Here is a 20,294-nt window from a genome sequence, read left to right on the forward strand (position 1 = left end):
AACTGAGCCAAGTAAGAGAAGAGATTAATTATGTCTAGTTACACTTAAATTCACTAAGTGAAAGATATTTGTATAATGATATTATGTAAGTATCATAAATTCTATTATATGGATAACTAAATCAAATTAGATTTAAATTATTCTGTGGAATTTCTTAAGTTAATAAACAGCAGAGAGCTGTCATAACAAAAGTCAAATAAAGGATGGAAAAAAAATAAGACAAGGAAAAACACTTGAAAATGCAAGAGGTAAACAACTGAAAGCAATGAGGAAAAATGAACAGTCCATACTTAGTCAATACCAGGAATGGAACCAGAAACTGTGAGAGATTAACTCCATAAAGAGCTCCAATATCAAGCGACCAACCTGTGCCTTCTCTGTCCCCCTGACATCAAGCTGCTTCTGTTTATACTATTCTGGTATGCTCTCAGTTACTTAAACCTATATTGTTGTCTTTCCTATAGATCCCTTTAACTGACCAGAAAGATACCAAAACTAAAGAGATATTTTGGCAGTTTTTTTCCAAAAACCTCATAATGTACCCCAAGAAAAATCCCATAGGTCAGCAACTTTGATAAAATACAAAACACAGAATAAAACCCCTATTTTACTGGAAAAAGATATGACCGTTATCACCGTGTAGTATTATCACTGAGCATGAGTGGAAACTGTCACGTGAGGCTCAGAACAGGAAGAGAACATATCCTCTTCAATAAGGTAATGATAATTTATTATACTCTAGATGAGATAAATAAATTATTTTGTTTTCTAGGGTCGAATTGTTGTGGAAGGTTGTAGCTATTTTCATAAAATAGTGACATCAAATAACTATTGGAGAATTTTTTCTGTTACAAGATTCTCTTCTCCTCTTCCCCTCCAAATATACAATTGTTTGTTTGTTTGTTTAATGTTATATGTAATGTCAATATGGCCATTATAAGTGTCATATATATAAAAAGCACCACCTCACAACTATAGCAAAGGCTTCTGTTGCACTGCTGCTTTCACGCCCTGTGTGTCGATACACCCACAGTATGATCACATATTGACCTGTTTTCTTTACTATTTGTTTTCTAGCTTACAGTCACATTGAACACACTTTTAACTATGTACATGCTTCTTAATTCTTGGGGTTACTTTAAAAAATGAACTAATATTTGATCCCCATATAACCAGTACTGGCTTAAACCAGGGAAGAAATCGGTTACTCTGCATAGTTAGGAAGGAGTTTCCTCATTCTACTGTCTTTAACTGTTGGTTTCCATCTCTATGTAAATTTGTTTCCTCTGTTGCTAGAAGTTTCCACACACACAGTTTAGCATTCACTAGCTTTACTAAATAGGCATCTGGTTAAGTGAAATAAAAATTCTAGTGTAATTATTATGACTATGGTGTGTATCAGTAGTCTACTTAAAGCTATGTAACACTTCAAGGGTTCTCAAGTGTTAAAATGTGTATCCTGAAACTCCATCCTATGCTGTCATCAAACTCTTGATTGCATACAAGATGGATGGACCATTTCTATAAGCAGCTGAACTTCAATCTTGCTCTGGAGAAGCTCTGTACTGCTTAATGTATGACCATTCCCTATGAGGTTTCAGCATCAATACTTGTTTGCAGACTCAAAGTAGGTCCTTCCCTACAAGATACTAGCTCTGAGTCCCCTTCTTTCTTAAAAGCTTTGTCTCTGTCTCAATCATGTTCCAATTTTTACCTGTAACTTCTTCATTTTTAGTGGGCTTTGCAAAGCAGACCATGTGTCTTAGATGATTCTTTCTATTAAGACTTTTGAGTTTTTATTGCAATATTCTCATATTTAGTTTCCCTTGCAGTCTTTATTCCAACTCATAAACATCTTCTAAACTGAACAGTGCACAAGACATTAAATTACTCCATTGAATTTCTCTGGAGGATATGGTTGTTCTAGGTGAAAAAACTAATTCTAATTGTTTATGAAATATAAAGAAATAATATTTTCTTTTCAAGATTTTTTTTTCCAAGGAAACTTCTTTAGTAAGCTCTTGTGAATGTTTGTTTCCTAGTTTTTAAGCAGTAATTAAGGTGCAGTCATTTCAGTGTATCCTGCTTAAAGTTTTCTTTTTTAACACCCTACCACCTCCAACTTGATACTAAAAAAAATCCTGCAACTGTGGACATCTGATAGCTGTAGCACTCTCTAGTCCCTTACTGCAATAAATCCACAAGTTATTCCAGAGACAGTATGTTATTACTGTAGTTACCATTTACAAGAGTAAATGTGACACATACTAATTGCCCTCTCTTGTTTCATTTTCACTCTGCTCTACAGCTGTGGGACCTTGCCTGCCTCTTGGCTGAAAGGAATATTTAAGAATGGTTTTGTTCAGTCATAAGACTCTTTGATCTTACTTCTGTCATCAGAACTTGGGAGTTGTAACATATATTCCTGTTTTAAAATACTGTAGTTTATTCTTTTAAAAAGAATCATTAACTTTTTCAAATCATAACACTTCAGAAGAAACATCACTTTTGCATGCATCTTTCAAACAGCTGAATATTTTCTGGAAAAGGAAACAAAACATTTCTGTACCAATGACAATAATATGGTGTAATTTGAGTGTATAAAACTGTGCATAATTTAGTTAGTTTGAGACAATGTACACTCAGTTATTCTGTATCTCATCACAAACTGTTTTTTTAATTTTAAAATCCTGCTTCCATTGACTTCATTGTTTTCTAGACTGCTATTACAATGCATTTATAACTATTAAAAGAATTGTGGTTTTTATGTAAGAATCTAGTGAAGTCTGACATATCTCCAAACCTATAACCACTGACTCTTTATTTAACGGTATGTTGGAAATAACTCGGAGCCAACAGCCACTATCTACAGTTTAGGAAACAACAGTTCACTAAGAACTTGCTACCAGTCTGTCTTAGTGGCAATACTAAATCAATGGACAAAATTGGCTTTTCTCAAGCCTCTTTCTAACTGCTACCTCTCTCAAGACTCAGAACTGACAAAACCTGAGCCTGACCTGATGCTGTATCTGTAACTCAGTCTTCCAGGTCAAACTGATTTAATAAAAAAAACCCCTAACACTTACCATAAATCTCCTCTTTGGCACAACCTTCTATTATGAGCATGTCATAAATTTTGAACCAATTACTGCATCCACACAGTAAACCTGCATACACACAATCTTCAACCATTAGCAGGACCCTGTATGTGGTTCAGCTATGGCCCTTGGGGAGTGGGGATGGATGCAAAATCACATCTCTGGTTTTGTATTCATCACAGGGAATTACACCAAAAGTACCCTGAATAAGCTTTTGTGTTCTGATTGTCTAGAGACATCATGATCATTACGCCATTTTCTTTCTTCTTATCAGCTATACACTCCAGACTACATTATTTCAATGATACAGAAAAAAATCCCCAATTAGGCTACACATGCATAGCACTGCTTAAGTGCGTGTCTCAAAACAAAAGCATGTTCATAGCTGTTAAACTAGTAAATAAAACTGGTCTATTACTGTGGTATAAAATAGTAATTCTTAAATTCTCTGCAGAGCAGTAGTATGGTATTTAAAACGGTACATTCTTCTAAATTATAAGTTTATTGCATAAAATGAAGACTGTAGAAGATACTTACATAAACACAATCTAACGCCTTACAGAAGTATTTGCCCAAGACAAAAAAATGAAACAAACCCACCTTTGAACACAAGAGAACCTGCACAGACATCTGAATATCAGGACTTTGATTCATCTCCAATATAAAGCATATCACTTCCTAGCAAAGTGGTATTACTAAATTAGAGACGAATTCCATTTAACAAATTATATTCACCAGTCTATCACATCTAGAGTACGCCAGCATCTCTTCCCACACATACTGAGCTTAACATAACTACATTAGCAAGAAATTAAGTTTTCTGGAGAAGGCACTTTATTTTTCTGATTATACATTACAACAAAACAAGTAGAACTTTCAAATGATAGAAATAACCTCCATCGAAAAACACTGCAAAGATCTTACTTGAAAAAAAAAAAACAGCTTAAAGCTATAATGAAATTTTGAACACCATAAAAGTAAAAAAATAAACAAATGTTACAAGGCTCCAAGGTCTGGAATCGCTCTGAGATTTCAGTCATAAAATTACATTAGTACAGTCAAAATATAGTTTGTCAGCATGAGACTACTCTTGTTTATATATATCTATTTATATATGTCTTACATATAAGGATAGCAAGGTGAAATAAAGAAAAATAAATAAATAAATTTAGAATAGTATGGAAAAATTATCAATGGGTTTTAAAAACTAGCGAACTAGCAAGGGATCCACTTCACCACAAACCAAAACCCAGAGAACCGTAACGGGTAGTTCAACATGCTCATTCTTTTCCTTAAGACAAATGAGTTCAGCAGGCAAGACAAACCTGTTCTTAGATAAGAGGAAAAATGTATCTTTAGAAAGAATCTTCTTATGGAAGTAACTGTTTCCAGTTCTTCCTGGGGAAAACCAAGAAAGGAAGGGACGAGTAAGCATATATGTTGTTGAGTGAGAACAAAGAAAAGTTTAACCTCCTCTTCTCCATGGTCTTACATTGACTCCTCTTTCTCTAAAACCACAAAATAAAGGTCAAACCAGCAAGTTATATGAAAATGACTAGCAATGCACATCGGTTCCTTTGTATCCTTTCCAGTCAGCAGTGGGTTATCAAAACGGCTGACTGCACTGATATTTCTCACTCAGCTACTTGCATGAGAAAATTCACTGGGAGGATGGATACAATGAAAGCATCATTGCTTTAGCAGTGATTCCAAGATAAGGTTGCAAAGTTACTTCATATAAAACTACGTATGAATTACACAAGTCTAACTGTACATTAGAACTCAAGAAAAGTATCCACCCTATCAAACTTTTTCTTACAGATGAACCCTAAATTGCTTTCAGTTTCTTAAATCTTGGCAAAAATAGAATTTGTACTGAAATCATACATTGAAGCATCTGCCTCAGACTGATATTCCTGCCCTGCTGCCGCTCTCCTCAATTCTCAGTCAAAATAATTAGTCATTTCTGTGCACAAATACAGATTTTTTTTTGAATCCCTCTCACTGCTTAAGACACATCTGACTCCTCAAGAAGTTTTTCTATCTCCATGTTTTGGAGTAAAAAACTGGAATTTGGGATAGAGAAGCATCTTCCTGAGAACAAAAATCCCGGTGGAATAATGATGAAGGTAGGCTAAGGTAAACGCTAAACATGAATAAGGAGAGTAGCTACATTAGCAAAGTGAGTGGATGCTGACTGGAGAAAGACATCAACTAGAATCCTGAAGAACTGCTAGAAGATAGATCACAACTGTGAAAGATGGAAAATGGAACTGGGAATCATTGGAAGAAGGAGATAGGCAGAATCTGGGACCTTAACTAGTCACAATCTATACACAGCACCTATCTCTAATTATCTGTCACAAATACAACTCTGTCAACACAAACATTTGTGAAACTATACTAGGAAATGAACCTACAAATAGGTCTGAGATGAAACTATCATCTTTTTTTTTTTTTTCAGATGGATCTATTTTTCTTGCAGGTCATATTAAAGGACAACGTTCTACAGCACAAGAGTGTGATCATGTAGCCAGAACCATAGGTGAAGATGTGAACTTTGTAAGGTGATACTACAGCCCTAGGAACACTAAGCTACGTTCCACACTTCAATGCTCCATCTAGTACTGCTTCATCATAAATTACTAGAGAAATGAGAAAAGGTTCAATTACTGTGACATCATTTAATACAAATTGAAGACTTAAATAAACACCCTTAATGAACGCACTAATCAGTCAAAGCAACTGTTGTCTGATACAATTAACTCAACAAGAAAACTAAAACCAGACTGCATAACTAACTTCCATATGCCACTTAAAATCATGCTTAACTTCACCCACTGGCCATCACTGTACACCCTCTCACCCCACCTACCCACTCCACTATATCATCCTAGGTGAAAAATCCATTTTAAATTATAATACGCTTTTTTCATGTGAAACCATTCAGCTGCTAAATAGCTCTGCTGTTATCCAAAGAACATCTCCTGTGCAGGATTACCAGAACTTGTGACTAACATCTTTGAGATACATAAAATCACATAGGTTCTTGAAAAGCTCATTATAAAATTAATTACACTAACTTAATTGCAGTAACGTGCAGTAACCATTTATCAAAATGTTATTCTAGCAGAATAGACTCTAATAGCATTTAATCTCTTAACCACAGGTAGAACATAGTTTTTTTACAAATAAACAGGACAAATATTATTTAGTTCCTAATGAAATAATTATTGCAATATGCAGAAAACATCAAGTAGAAAAAGACATTTATCTTTTCCTACAGGTAGGCTGCAATTCTAAGGGATCATCAAGTACTTAATAACCCTACTAACAGCTTTCAGATGAAAATGAAGTTGATGAAAAAAAACAGTGCTCCTTTACTTTCTTTAAAGGCCTGAGATAAACCACTCTGTTCATTTTTGCAGAATACCACATAGGAAGTATCTCCTCTGACAGACTTTCTCAGCAGTGACTGCAGATATGGTACCCTATGAAATACACCACAATATGCATATTCTATTAAATACTGTATAGAATATATTTCCATTCCAGATGACTTTCAGTCAAGGGCATGCATTTGAAATACACCAGTTAATACACTTTTTTTATATGCAAAATTACAGCACCAGCTACATAAGTCTCAGAACGCAAGCATAATGAGAAACACTAACATACAGGATAGGGCACTACTACATACACACAACCAGGTATTCTGTGTGGGTTGTGCCCAGGAGTGCTGTTGCATGGGTTCTAAAGTAAGTAAAGTAAGCAAGTACAAAACCAAAGAGTTTGGAGAACATGAGCATGAGGCATACAGTGGTTCCTATTAAAATATTTTGAAAGCTATATAAAAATTAAAGTGGTTTTGTTCTCATTTTTTAATTAAAATTTAAAATATCCCGTGTCCTCAAATTAAAAAAAAAAAAAGTGAGAAGGAAGGATATTGTCCAACTTATCTCCAATCACAAAAAATGCTTTAATGACTTATTTTCCATCTGATAATACTTTGGACTCAATCTAGAAGACATATAATAAGCAGATCAGCAAAACTGCTACCCTATGGGCTGGCTCTTTTTAATCCTAAATGCAACCCGGTTCTGCCAGACGTCTCACCTCCAACATTTTGAAAAACTTCATGTTCCTTCCTCTGGCCATTTCCAAAACCTAAGGATGGTGTGGCCAATTCCAATTTATACACATATTAACTAGATTGCTATCAAACCATGTACAGCAAGGACCTGCTGAGCTCAAATTGCAATCCTCCCTAAAAAAGGGACTTCAACTTCCATGAAAGCTGCAAACTCTTTACACTTCTGAGATCTTCACTCTCAGACAAAATTAGAGAGCTTGCTAAGCTGGCCAAGGGGTTCAAATGTTACCCAATCATAACAGTAAACAAAGAGTGAGACATCTTCTGACCTAAATTATGGCTCTAAATGCCTAAAACACTGGACAGACTGGAGGTAGAAAGGAAATTTAGAACTATCCTGGCATCTATGAATAAAAGACATTAAGTTTGTCACAGCTATGCTGTGGTCCTGCTGTGTCTTCTGACATGCTCCTTTTCATGCTCACAGAATTAAAGGCATTGCTTGACATAAGAGCTGATATTGCATAGATAATTGTGGCACCACTTACGATGTAACCAAAGAGATGCCTTCTCAAATGCTGGGGGCTCTGGAAAGTAATGGACTATCCTATTAGACAAACTATGCTTTAACCTTGAACCTATACACTGTAGTAGCCCGCTACCATAAAGTCACAGAACGACTTAGGTTGGAAAAGATCTTTAAGATCAAGTCCAAGCGTAAAGGCCTTGCCTTATGTTGCTCTTTGATTGACAGTTTTAAGAGTCCTAGACCTTTTATATGCTCATGTGGCTGTGTTATGACTGACTTTGATATGTTAATAATATTGTATAGCACAACTGACTTTGTTATATCCAGTCAAGTCTCTGGTGCACAGCCAGAAGAGAAACAGCTGATTTCTGCATTGAAACACCTTTAGTCAGAGATAGACAGCTGTTGAAATATTTCACTGATACATCTCTATGCTAGAACCCATTGTTGCAGTTCTCAAAACAATGAATTGGGGAAAAAGACTCATTCAACTTTTTGTTCCAATCTTCCATAAAGGATAGAGTTTATTTTCATTGACTTTTTGCTGTTTCGTCTTATATCCAGAACAACTACTAACTACATATAGCAATACATGACAGTTTTGTCATTGCAGACAGGCTTTCAGGGCAGTTTTGAGCATGTTCATGCTTTGTGAGCATGACGTCACCATCATGTACATCAAGAACAAGCCTGACTCCCCAGGAGTGCTTGAAGGCAGACAGAAATTTCCTCCCACTGCTTTGGCATCTAGACAGAACCATAGGTATCAGCATTTACAAACAATGTCTTACAATTTATCCTTAAGATTCGTTCTGAAACCTGCTTTGGAACAAACACCGACTTAAGCAAACAGGTTTCTTTAGTTCAATATTCTCACCCTCTGTTCAGTCTGTATTTAAGTGTTCTGAATGGTCTAAAGATCATTATGCATATTTCAGTCTACTTGGATTCCTGAAGTTTCAACTGGCAAGTACTGAAGGTACTGCATTAGTTTAAAAGCTCTTAAAGCAACAGTGACTGTTTAATTGCTGTCCTGTCTCCAGGCCCAGAAATCACAACTTTTTGTACGAATATTATCACATTATTTCCTTTTAATTACAACATACCTACTGGTAATAGAGGAATGAACAAACCTAAGGATTTAATTGAGTTTAAGGTACATGAAGGTGATTGGGCTGAGAGTACATAAAAACAAAACATAACATGTATATAGTAAAAACAATTTGTACAATAAACCAAAATTGTTGATGCATCTACAATAAGCAAAAAGACAAAAACCAGACATTTGAAACTTCTCAAGTCTTCTATACAATAATGCAGCGTGTCCAGTAAAATTTTTGTCTTTTTTTTCCAAATATAAGTAAAATAATATCATTTTATCATAAGGAAGTGTGCTTATTCATAGAATCACAGAATGGTAGGGGCTGGAAGCATATAGAGTGTAAACTGTATTTGTATTCCAGCAATGTGTTGATCATCTAGTCCAATAGAGGCCTTAAATTAAAAAAACCCAAACTTTATTGTAACAGTGGTCCTAGTTCAACTTGTACATTGCTTTTTCTAGCTGCTTCTGTCTACATCCAACTACTTCCAAATAGGATAGCTGCCAGAACTTCCTTCATTTATCAGTACAATGGTAATCTGTTTTCCTTTTTTATTCAAATATATATTATTCCAATAGGTCTATGACTGTATCGTGTGGAATTTTGTTTTGCTTGATTGCTATTTTGCCTTCTTCTCTTGCTCTGCTCAGAAAATCTTTGTAGGCCAGTACACTCACTGATAAACAACACGCTGCATTTAATTTCCTGGGTTTTCTGTATTCTGCCTTGCCTATGCTTACAGTACTAACTGGAAATACAGAGAAAGTTCTGTTTTGCCTGCATTTAGACTTAAAATCTCAGCCTTTTAGTTACTGCTTACTTTCTCAATATGAACTTTTTTTTCATTATAAACAATTTGGCATAAAATGCCATTACCACCCTATGAAAAACTCAGAAGAGGTTTGGGGCATTTTTGCTCCATAACTACAGGTCTTTCTTTTTTCTGTGACCACTGATAAATAATCTTTAGACTTGCTCATTAATTTTGCAATTTCTACAGTCCTTGGCACAATAAAAAAATCAGATCAGTCTGATGCACACTTTCTTAATCTTTAAAAGTCACAAATTAATTATGTTGAAATAATCAGCCAGAAGAGTAAAACTTTTCACACAGTACTCTGTATCAGCTGTTTCTTCTCCAGATATATAATTAAATTGTTGAATATACGTATTTTATAGATTAAAAACGCATTTCAAAGCATTTCTGAGATTTCACACTGTTACTCTAAACCCACCATTAACCTGTCAACACATTGCTGGAATACAAATACAGTTTACACTCTATATGCTTTTCTTTTTGCTTTCTATACTTAACTTTGTAATACAAGGAATACCAAGGTATTCTGCTTTGATTATTATTGTTCTTTGGGGTTATTTTGTTTTGCATGCTCAGTTTATGATTTCCTGCACCCAAGACTATTTGCTTTCAAAACTATGCTCACTGTTCAAGCATAAAATGAATGCCTACAAAGTGTAAAATTCATTTCGATTCCATTATCCCTTCCCACTTGCTGAATACTTTATCTGACACTTTATAAAAATGATCTATGCTCCAAATACTAAGATACTGAACTACATTTACAGAGCACAAGTTACTTACCTATTATCACTGAAGGACAGGAACATATCTATCACCTATGCAGTTCTACACTCAATTCCCTTTGTATGTTAATTATCCACTTTCAAAACCTCTTCCTCACTAACTTCAAAAGCAAATCAAGTATTTTCCACTTCAAGTTCAAAACTCTTTTCTCACATTGAGCCAGACCAAAAGCTTATTCAGTCAGTACTGTCTCCATCAGCATCCATAAGCAGATGGCTAGAGAAGAGCTGCTGTATACAACACCTTTCCAGCTTGCAACTATTTTTAGCTCAGAGTTCTCTTCGTCATATATGATTTCTATCAATTTACTAAACTTCAACAGATTTCTCTTCCATGAATTATCCCTGTTTTCCCTAGAACTCCAAGAAATTTTTAGCTTTCAAGATATACCACTGATGTGTTTGTAAAAGAGAATTCCAAGTTTTCATTTTTACAAATGAGGATAAACAACCATCCAGGTAAAAAGGAAAGGCTCCAAGGTCAGATACTCAATGAAACTCTCATAGCAACTTCAGCTTTAAATCTTTCCTCTTAGCCCTTTCACTTTTGGTTTTTGTATTGGTAGAACAAAATCTGTGTGTTTTACTCAGAGCTCCCACTTCTCCTCCACTTTTTATGACTTTGCTTGTATATATTTATTTTTCCTTTGTTCTTGGAAAAAGATCCATGGTATTATCAATGATGGAAAGCTACTCCATAAAGTATACCTTCTCAACTGCAATGTCATAGATGTTTCAAATGGATACAACTCTGTGCTAGTAAGCCAAGTTTTATCTATCCTAATGAAACATGAGACTTCCAAGGTTTTAAAAGCATCTTACCTTTTCGCATTTTCATTTCCTGAAACTGCAATAATTTCTGACTTTTGACTCTCACCCTTTGTCTCAACAGGACTCATGACTAGAGAGTAGTATTTCACTGATTTTATACTTCATCAGTTACTAATTCAATAATACAGTGCAAAATATGATATTTTAATAAAATAACAATTAGGGCATTTAAACTTTTGTATAAAGATATATGTCTGTATATTGTATCTAAAATTCTTAATAATACCTATTTCCAAAAATAAAAAAGAGATGCTCACCCAACCATTCCTCGCAATTACCCTGTAATAGCAGGTAAAAAGACTGAAGCAACATTAAAAGGCTATTCAAGTTCCAGGTTCAGCTACTAGAGAACGTCTCAAAGCACGGGAACAAAGGAAAAGAGAGCTACCGTCTATTTTCACCACATTTTATCACAGATTCAGGCAATGGGAAGGAGCTGCCATAAGCTGATTCAGATGGTGTGAATTAGACAGCTTCCATACCTATCCTAAGCAAATACGAGAGCAGATTGTCAGAGTTCAGACAGTTTCCTAAATGGCTAACCCAACAACAGCAGTACAAAATCTGCACTTGAAGTTAGGTTCTTGCTCTCCACAGGCATAGGCTTTGACTCTGAAATGCACACCAGATTGCTCAAAAAATGTCTCCAGTGACAACACATTTATAAACTTCTACTCTGAAAAAATTATATGAAGCTTAGACTAAATGGCTAAGGTATTTACTATGGAATTACATATTGACTTATAAAAATACAATGTAAAATGGAATTTTTTTTCTGATTTTTATCCTACTGAAATATTCAGGTATAGAGCTCTGATTACAGCAAATTACTTACTTCTTAGAAGACCAAAACCAATTTGACTAGTGGCTTTCTGAGTTTGACATAGATACAGTTTGGAATTTTTGTAGTATGAATTTGAAAATAATCAATGAAAGTAGTTAGAAAGAAAGATCATTCATTCACTTCCGCACTCATATGCACATTTGCATCTTTAAAGATATCAAGCAGAAGACTCTACACAGCTTTTTAAAAGATAAGTCGTTTACAGTTTGCCAGTGATGTCCTAAAAAAGCCTTACTGACCCTTTCTAAGGCAGTTTTTCAAACTATCCTAAAGAATTTAACAGTGCTATGTCAAACTAACTGCTAAGTGTGCTCCTTAGTAACTCTGAAGAATTTGACATCAAGAATTAACTTGACAAATGTAATTTACATGCCATCCATAAAACTGATTAACCTTTTAAAAAATATTATCAAAAAAATAACTGTCAGTTCTCTGAGAGAACATCTAAAATTTCTGCATTAGAATATGAAATTATTCAGCTATGAACAACTGTATTACCCACAGCATAATGCTGTAGCGATAAAAACATAAAAATAAATACAGTATGAATATAGCCCCTAAGGAGTCTTTGCTGTATCTTGAATATACAAAGCTCTCATAACATAATGAGTTACTCTCCTAGGGCAATAAGCAATTAAACACATTCCTTTCTTGATAACAGGAGGAGAAAAATAACCCAAAACCCTGTACCTTTAAAAATTAGTTTCACTGTATCTAGAAACAAAGAAAGTACTGAAATACAGTGACCACATATGGCATGGCAGACCTGAGGACACACCTTTACTCTACACTCCCAGGATTAATTGATATTTTATTTGGCTTATCTCCTTGGTGTTCCCATAGATAAGCTATCCCAAACCTTTTATTATTCTTATTGCCTTTTTCTGTACTAAGTCTGGCAGGCAGATCAGTGTGGGATAATCACATTCAAAGCAGGGCCTATGTATGCCATGGATTTTATAACAAAGAACAGTAATGGTTTATGTTATGACCTCTTTCCTAATAATGATATTTATCTTTTTTCACAGCTTGTGAAAATCAAGCTGATGTTTGTACAGAAATGTCTATTAGAACACTTTCCAGGGCAGTAATAGATTTAGAGTCAGGGTTGGTTTTTTTTTGCATAAAATTATTTTACTCTCATGCTTTTCTGAAAATTAGTTTCTGCTTCTTGTTTTACCATCTGTTTGCTCATTTTTGTGAGATCCTTCTACAAATCTGACTCAAGACAGCAGTGAAATCAAGAGTCATCAGATTTATATAGTCTCTAGACTACTATCAGAGTGTTATTTTTTTGTGATAACTGAAATAGTTTTATTAAAATATCACTAAAATATTTCATTGAAATAAACAACTCTGACTATCTTATAACATTTAAAACACTTGCTTGTTTTGTCTGAAAAATCCCCCTTTTTAATCACATGCCAGTTAAGATGGGCACTACTTTCTTTCTGGAGTTCTGCATGCATGCAGATTGGATTATCTTTTTTCAATTGAAGAAAACACTAAATACATTTTTTTATTCACTCTTAAGAGATGAGAAAGATCAACTCTACAATGCCCATGTATTTAACCAGCCACTAAAGAAATAAGATAGTAAATTCTTGTGTGAATTAACAGAGTAATAATTAAAAGTATGTTACGCCAATCCAGGAGCCTATGTTGAAGGTTACATATTCACTGACTATGAAGGTCAGGAAGATCCAATGGCAAACACCTTTTGTAATAATGGAACTCTCTTTCAGCCTTTACTTTGATTTAGAAAGGTTTCCATTGTTATGCCAATCGGGTAATTCTCATGAGGATCTTGTCATATGTATTGGAATTATCTTTTCTCTACCCCTGCTTCACTTAAATCCATTTAGAGACTTCTCTGAAGAGCATTTCCTTAGTCTACTGCTTTGTCCAAGGCACCACTTTCCCTCTTTTCTAATGGAGCAAAGCCACACCTACCTATCATCTCATTCCTCATCAACAAAGTTGATTCACACTCTGGTGAGTCTTCAATCATTCTCTAATTTTGCAACAAGACTTCCCAGGTGAGGTTTCATTTTACTGTTAAGATATTTAATTTACAAAACAGAGATAATCCCACTCTCAGGCTCACCATCCTGATTTTTCCCATGCATTTGCTTTAGCATTCAATCTGACCTCACAATAAGCTGGTTTAAAAAATACAAACCCCTAGAAGGAGCCATTATTTTTCTGCTGGCTTAGCTCACTAAACAGGTTTACTGTAACGGTCAAATGAGCACAGGTGCCAGTGGAAAGCAGGGGTCAAAACTGTGTATTTAGGTGACAGATAGCTGTTGGATCAGGTTAGCTGTAATGTGAAGCCTTACTCTCAGGCATTCCCTTATGCTTCCTAAGTGTAAAAAGAATAGTTACTTCTTTTAACTTGGAACCTAATCTTCCATATTAAGGACAAAACTATTTTATAACTGATTCACAGGAAATAATTCGACCTTCTCAATGTTTCCATCTATTTGTATTGCCTAGCTGTATTATACTGGAACTGTGAAATCCTTAGGGGAAATGTTCATGTCTGCTTCTGCAAAGCAGGGGTCATAGCATCATCTATTTTACTGTATTTTCATTCTGTTCTACTGTTCACTCAAATATAAAGCTGTTAAAATTCTATTGAAAATTTAACTAAAATCTAGTTGACGCAAGTCTTCACTGACAGAACCTGAGGCACAAAAAGGCATCAGAGGGGGAAAAAAAAAAAAAGAAAGAAAGAAAAATAGACTTTGTGTGTTCTGATGTTACTGATTCAAACCCTTGGGCTCTTTTTGACATCTTCTCATTATTGAAAATAAAGTCAGTGAAGGTCAAAGAGAAACAGCTGTCCAGACTTCAACGAAAGTTAATTTCCAAGTATAAGAAAAGCAAACTTTTGTTTCAAAGCAGTAGCAAGAGCTAACCAGCTAGGTAAGCTGAAACTACAGCCCACACAGAGTAAAGGACACATTAAGGGAGGATAGGCAAACAGGTATTACATTCTACCTCATAACACTTCTGCATATTAAGCCTACTGACAGAATGGACAGGATGGGAAAAAAATGTCCACATGATTATCATATAACAAAGTTATAGTGACACAGGAATCAAAACTGAAAATGGTACCAAGAATATTACAAAGCCTCTCCAGAGCTCTCCTTTTTCTCATGGATAATCTCCTGACCTTTTGGGATAGTTTCTTTTAAAAAATTTCCTGGGCCAAGTAAATACAGACATACAACAACCTAAGAAGAGTTTTTTTAAAAGGCAGTTGATCTAACTGCAACTAAATTCAATTATGAGCTACATCTTAAAAGCAGGACACAAAGGTCTGATCATCAGAGTTACCTCTCAAGCAGAAAATCAATGAGACATGAGCCACACTGGATAAAATGACATTAACTGATGTATCTTAGGAATCCTCTTAACAAAGGATCAGTGGATTCCTGCTTATATGATCCAGACAAATTCTCAGCTGACTTCACTGAAGAAAAATGAGATAAGTACATTTTGTTTTGTTACAAACCACTTCCTCATAGATGAATTTAAAACTATGCAAGCATATATGAAAAGTAATTGCATTACTGCAGCCTCCCTAATGACACTGTGAATAATGATTTTTTCAACTTTTCTGTATCTTTTTTAATGCAGATAATACAGCAGAAATTCCAGAAAAATGATGTAATAAACAGAATGCTTATCTTAAAACAGAAAAGAAGTTTAAAAAAAAAATGAAACTCTATGAAATAAATTAATAATTAAAAAAAGTTAACCAAACTACAAACGAGATTGAGGACTGAAAATAACTGAGAATAGTCAGTCACTGCCTAAACACTGCCCCAGCCCATTCTGCAAGAAATGCTTCTCCAAATTCCAGGTTAAATCAGTCATTTTCAGACAGTTCTGTCTGACAAATTCTTTTAAGTTACAACTCTTCAGGTGGAGCTTACAGAATAGGTACATCTGTCTCTGCCTAAGACTTAAGCTTTTATGCCCTTACTGCATGAGATACTGTGACCTCTTTATAATGCTCTATAAAAAAAGCCTTTGTACTGTACTGATATATGTAAGGAAAATCCCTAGAAGACTTAAAATTTGAAGAAAGGAATAAGTTCCTTTTCTGACATAATTCTAACATGGCAAATTGTGTTTGCATGCTCCCTTCATTGATTTTCAGAAATGGGATTCTCATTAACAGCTTTGAGATTCCATTTATTTAACTGAAATAAAGTATCTGAAACCAATGACATGTCAGCAATGTTTTGTTTCTCAATGGGTTAGTGACCAACCTCTCATCAATTACAACAAACAGAATGATGATACCCTGTTTAGTGAAAGTACATATAATGTTTAATCCGTATCATTGGTGAGATGGAAAAATACCCTGAAAGCCTAATTACAACTAGGCAGTGACAGATTGAAAGCATTACTTTATCTAAATTCTCCACACCCTTTAAATGCTGAGAACATATTAATTTCTTTTTACTTTAACCTTCTTCATACTCACAGTGCATATGCACATGTGAGACAGAGCCTGTCCTTCATTCATCATCAAGCCGAAGGCAGCTTTGTCAAATTTCAAAAACCAGAAAAGCTTCATCAAGGTCATATGGAATGTAGGTGGATGCCTTTGAATAGAAAAAGTGCAGAATAATACAATAAGTAAATTTGGTTCAAAAGACAGTTTTATCAAACTGATCAGTACTTTTAACCCTAAGAAGCTTTAATAACTCTTTTCAATGTTAGTTCCTCTAATTTAATGAAATATTTTAAAACCACTTTAAAAATATCTCAAAGGAGAAATTTTATTTACAACTAGAGTATGTAGTAAAAGGGATACATTTGTATTCAAGGCTTTTCCATACTGTGTCTGTTACACAGTAATGGGCATGAAAGACTGAAATCTACTTCTGGTTCATGGAACATAAACCAATTTTAAATAACATCATATTTATATAACGAATTCTTCTTGCTTGGAATGCACCTGATTCCCTGTCTTCATGGATTTAATATTTTGAACTTAGCTTCTCTTCAATTAAGTCTTCTGAAAGACTTCTACTCTAGTTCAGTTTATTTCTACTGGATCATAAAAAAATCCACATAAAGGTAAGCCAAAAAAATATTAATCTATAATGAAGATTTTGTTGAAGTTATTTTCAATATTACAAAAAGCTTTCATAAATGCTTTACAAAAAAACTTTTTTACTCATATATTTGATGATTTTAAAAAAAAATCTGTATCTTTCAAGCTGTCACATCACTCCTTTTTTTTCTCCACTATGAACTTCTGTTTTCTAAAATCATGACCAGAAAAATAGCAAGTACCATTAAAATGTGGAGATCTAACACTAACAAGTTATCCTACCTCCTGTGCCAGTGAGAGACCAACCATACCTAAATCACTTCTAATAAGAGAGTATTTAACCTTTTCTAGAGTACTTTCAACAACAGATATCCCACTGCTTCCCTCCTACATGTAAACCTGCAACTATCTATCTATAGAGATGGAAAGATTTTCCTAATATTGAAATCTCCTTTCGTGCTCCCCAGGACCATTATTCTTTACCCTACCTAGACAGAACAGTCTACATTCTTCTCTGTAGCAATCTTTACTATATTTGAAGCCTAATCTTATGTCTCCCCACCTCCACTACAGACTGAACAAGTGCAATTCTTTCAGGCTTTCCTTAAAGGTCATTATTGAAACTCTTCTCTAAATACTCTCCAACTGGTCCAAATCTGTTTGGAGTAACAAAAATGGAGACAATACACTTGCTGAGGCCTTACACTGAGTACTGCACAAGAATCTTGTATACTACGTGCGACAACAATCCCGTTCATATATGACTCATGCGCACACACACACACATACACAGTATGAGTCTTGCTTTTTCATAGAGCTGTCTTAACTTCTTTGTGGTCACTTTGTGATGTAGCTGCTTATTTGCACGACTGTTGCCCAATGAGTTATTTCTCATATCTAAGTTTATTGTTGCTACCCAAATATACTATTTTGTGTTTCACTTTACTGAACTGCATCTCATTTGGTTACGGTTATTCATCGAATCTGTCAAAACCATTTCACAATCTAATGCTTGTATTCCCTTCCAGGTTTGTACTGGCCAGGCGGTTCGTAAATCTGCTTTGTTCAATCATCGAGGTCACAAATTGAAAGACTAAACAGGATTAAATAGGGAAAATATACCTGCACAATTCCACTCAATGCATGCCTTCAATTTGAAATGTCCTTAAAGCATGTCATTAATAAGTAACTAACCAGCAAGGCAAACCTTCTCTGACAGTATCTATTTTTAGAGTTTCTAGATTCTTTAGCTGTGGAGATAAAATTTCTGGCTTCAACACCACTGTGCAGGCACAGTATCTTTCAAACACAAATATACTGGAGACGTTCTACCACACTTCTCCCCCTTTAATGAATTTGTTTGTGGCACAGTAACACACTTGCATGGCTCCTCCAATTCTGAATTTGAGCTATATCCTTGATTTTCTTTCTTATACTAAAGATACTACAGAGACACTTCAAAAATAAAATCCCCTAGCTCTGAAAAATGCAGCTCTTACATAAACATATTTATACACACACACCCCCACCAATAAAGACAAAGTAACAACCAAAAGCAGGATGTTACCATTTATGTACCAACAGTCAAACTCTCAAAAACATTAATTTTCTTTTTGAATTTTACATTTTCTAACTAAAATTAAGAGTTGTAAACAAAGTTCAAATCACTACATTTAAGAGATGTGAATCAGGTACAAAGCTGTAAAAGACTGACAAAATCCCATTGCTCTAATGATGTAAGGTAGGCTTTTACCTTTTTTACCACTAGTTTGTCTGGTATACGTGCACACACTAATCAAAACAAATATTTGTGTTTGAATACTGTATTTAAATTTCAACTAGTAAAAATATCTTTAAAATCTTTGACGATCAAATTGTCTGTCTTGCCAACACTCATAATCATATGTCCTATAATGAAATTCAGTACATCAGAAAAGATGGAGAGCAGCTAATGGCAATGTAATAGATAAAACACGCTACAAGAAGAATCAACTGCTTTCTGAAGCAAGAAAACACAAACCAATCAGCTTAATGTAAAGCAAAAATATTTGAGTATCAGGTAGAACTTTAACTGGGGGGTGATGAGCTGCTGAAATAAGCAACACCAAGAGGAACCTGGTCATCAGAGGGAACAGTACACTTCTGAAGACCAGAGGACTGGAGCAGCTGACCTTTCTGTTCTTCTGTGTTTAACTGAATTCATTATAAGCACCAGAATACTAACTTTAAATAACAGTTATTTTAAGTTAAGACATAAGCTTTTTCTCTGAAGATATAAAAAAAATCTTGTATGTCAAATTGTTTGTATAAGGGAAACTAGTGAAATGCAAACTGTCAACTAATACACAACTTCTGAACTGAAACCGTACAATTTATCAGCCTACTACACTATAAAACTGAAACTAAGTATTTCAATAACAAAGCTGCACTTCATCAGAGAACCTTTTAAAAAGGCCTTTTGTTTGAAAAATAGTGTCCAATAAGCGAATACACTCTTTCACATTCAGCTCTGCATAAAACTAAAATAAACTTTCATGATGGTTCTTCGAAAACCAAGGCAGTTTTGGAAGCAGAAACCATATTTACAATGTTCTTAAAACTAGAACAATACATTCTTAAGTGTCAGAGTGTAGACTTTACCAGAAGCAAGTTCTTGTTCTGATTTCCATCAAAGAACACTTAATTTGGAAACTAAAAAAAAAAAAAAAAAACTAAACCAAAAACCAACAACTTGCTCACTATAGAAGTGAGAAAGTTTCTCACTTCCCGCAATTTCACTCCCGCCTACAGAGGTGGCAGAATTTTTCTTCTTCAAGGTTTTTAAGGACATGTTCTACAAATATCTGTCTGGTACAACCTAAGTACATTTAATCAAACCCTATAAAAAGGAGGACATAGGTGTTAACAGTTCTGCCATTTCTAAAACTGTGAGTGCAATGTAAATTTAAGGCTATAAGCAAGTACTAAATACTTTAAACTTTTTTCTCTTGAAAAACTTTTCTCTTGCAAATCTCATTCTTTAGGACCTGAAAGATCTGTAACATCAGTTCCCATAGGATGCAAAGACTTCCATTTCTGGGGAAAACCAAAACAAAGAAAACTCTAATACAT

The 20,294-nt window shown here is 34.6% G+C and overlaps 1 protein-coding gene across 3 annotated transcripts in view; it reads right to left on the bottom strand.

Annotated features, from left to right (window-relative positions):
• ZZZ3 (zinc finger ZZ-type containing 3) overlaps nt 1-20,294 on the bottom strand; it is a 60,117-nt gene that overhangs the window by 36,802 nt on the left and 3,021 nt on the right. The window lies entirely within an intron of this gene.

Source organism: Colius striatus, chromosome 10 (assembly GCF_028858725.1).
Source record: "Colius striatus isolate bColStr4 chromosome 10, bColStr4.1.hap1, whole genome shotgun sequence".
Lineage (NCBI taxonomy): Eukaryota > Metazoa > Chordata > Aves > Coliiformes > Coliidae > Colius > Colius striatus.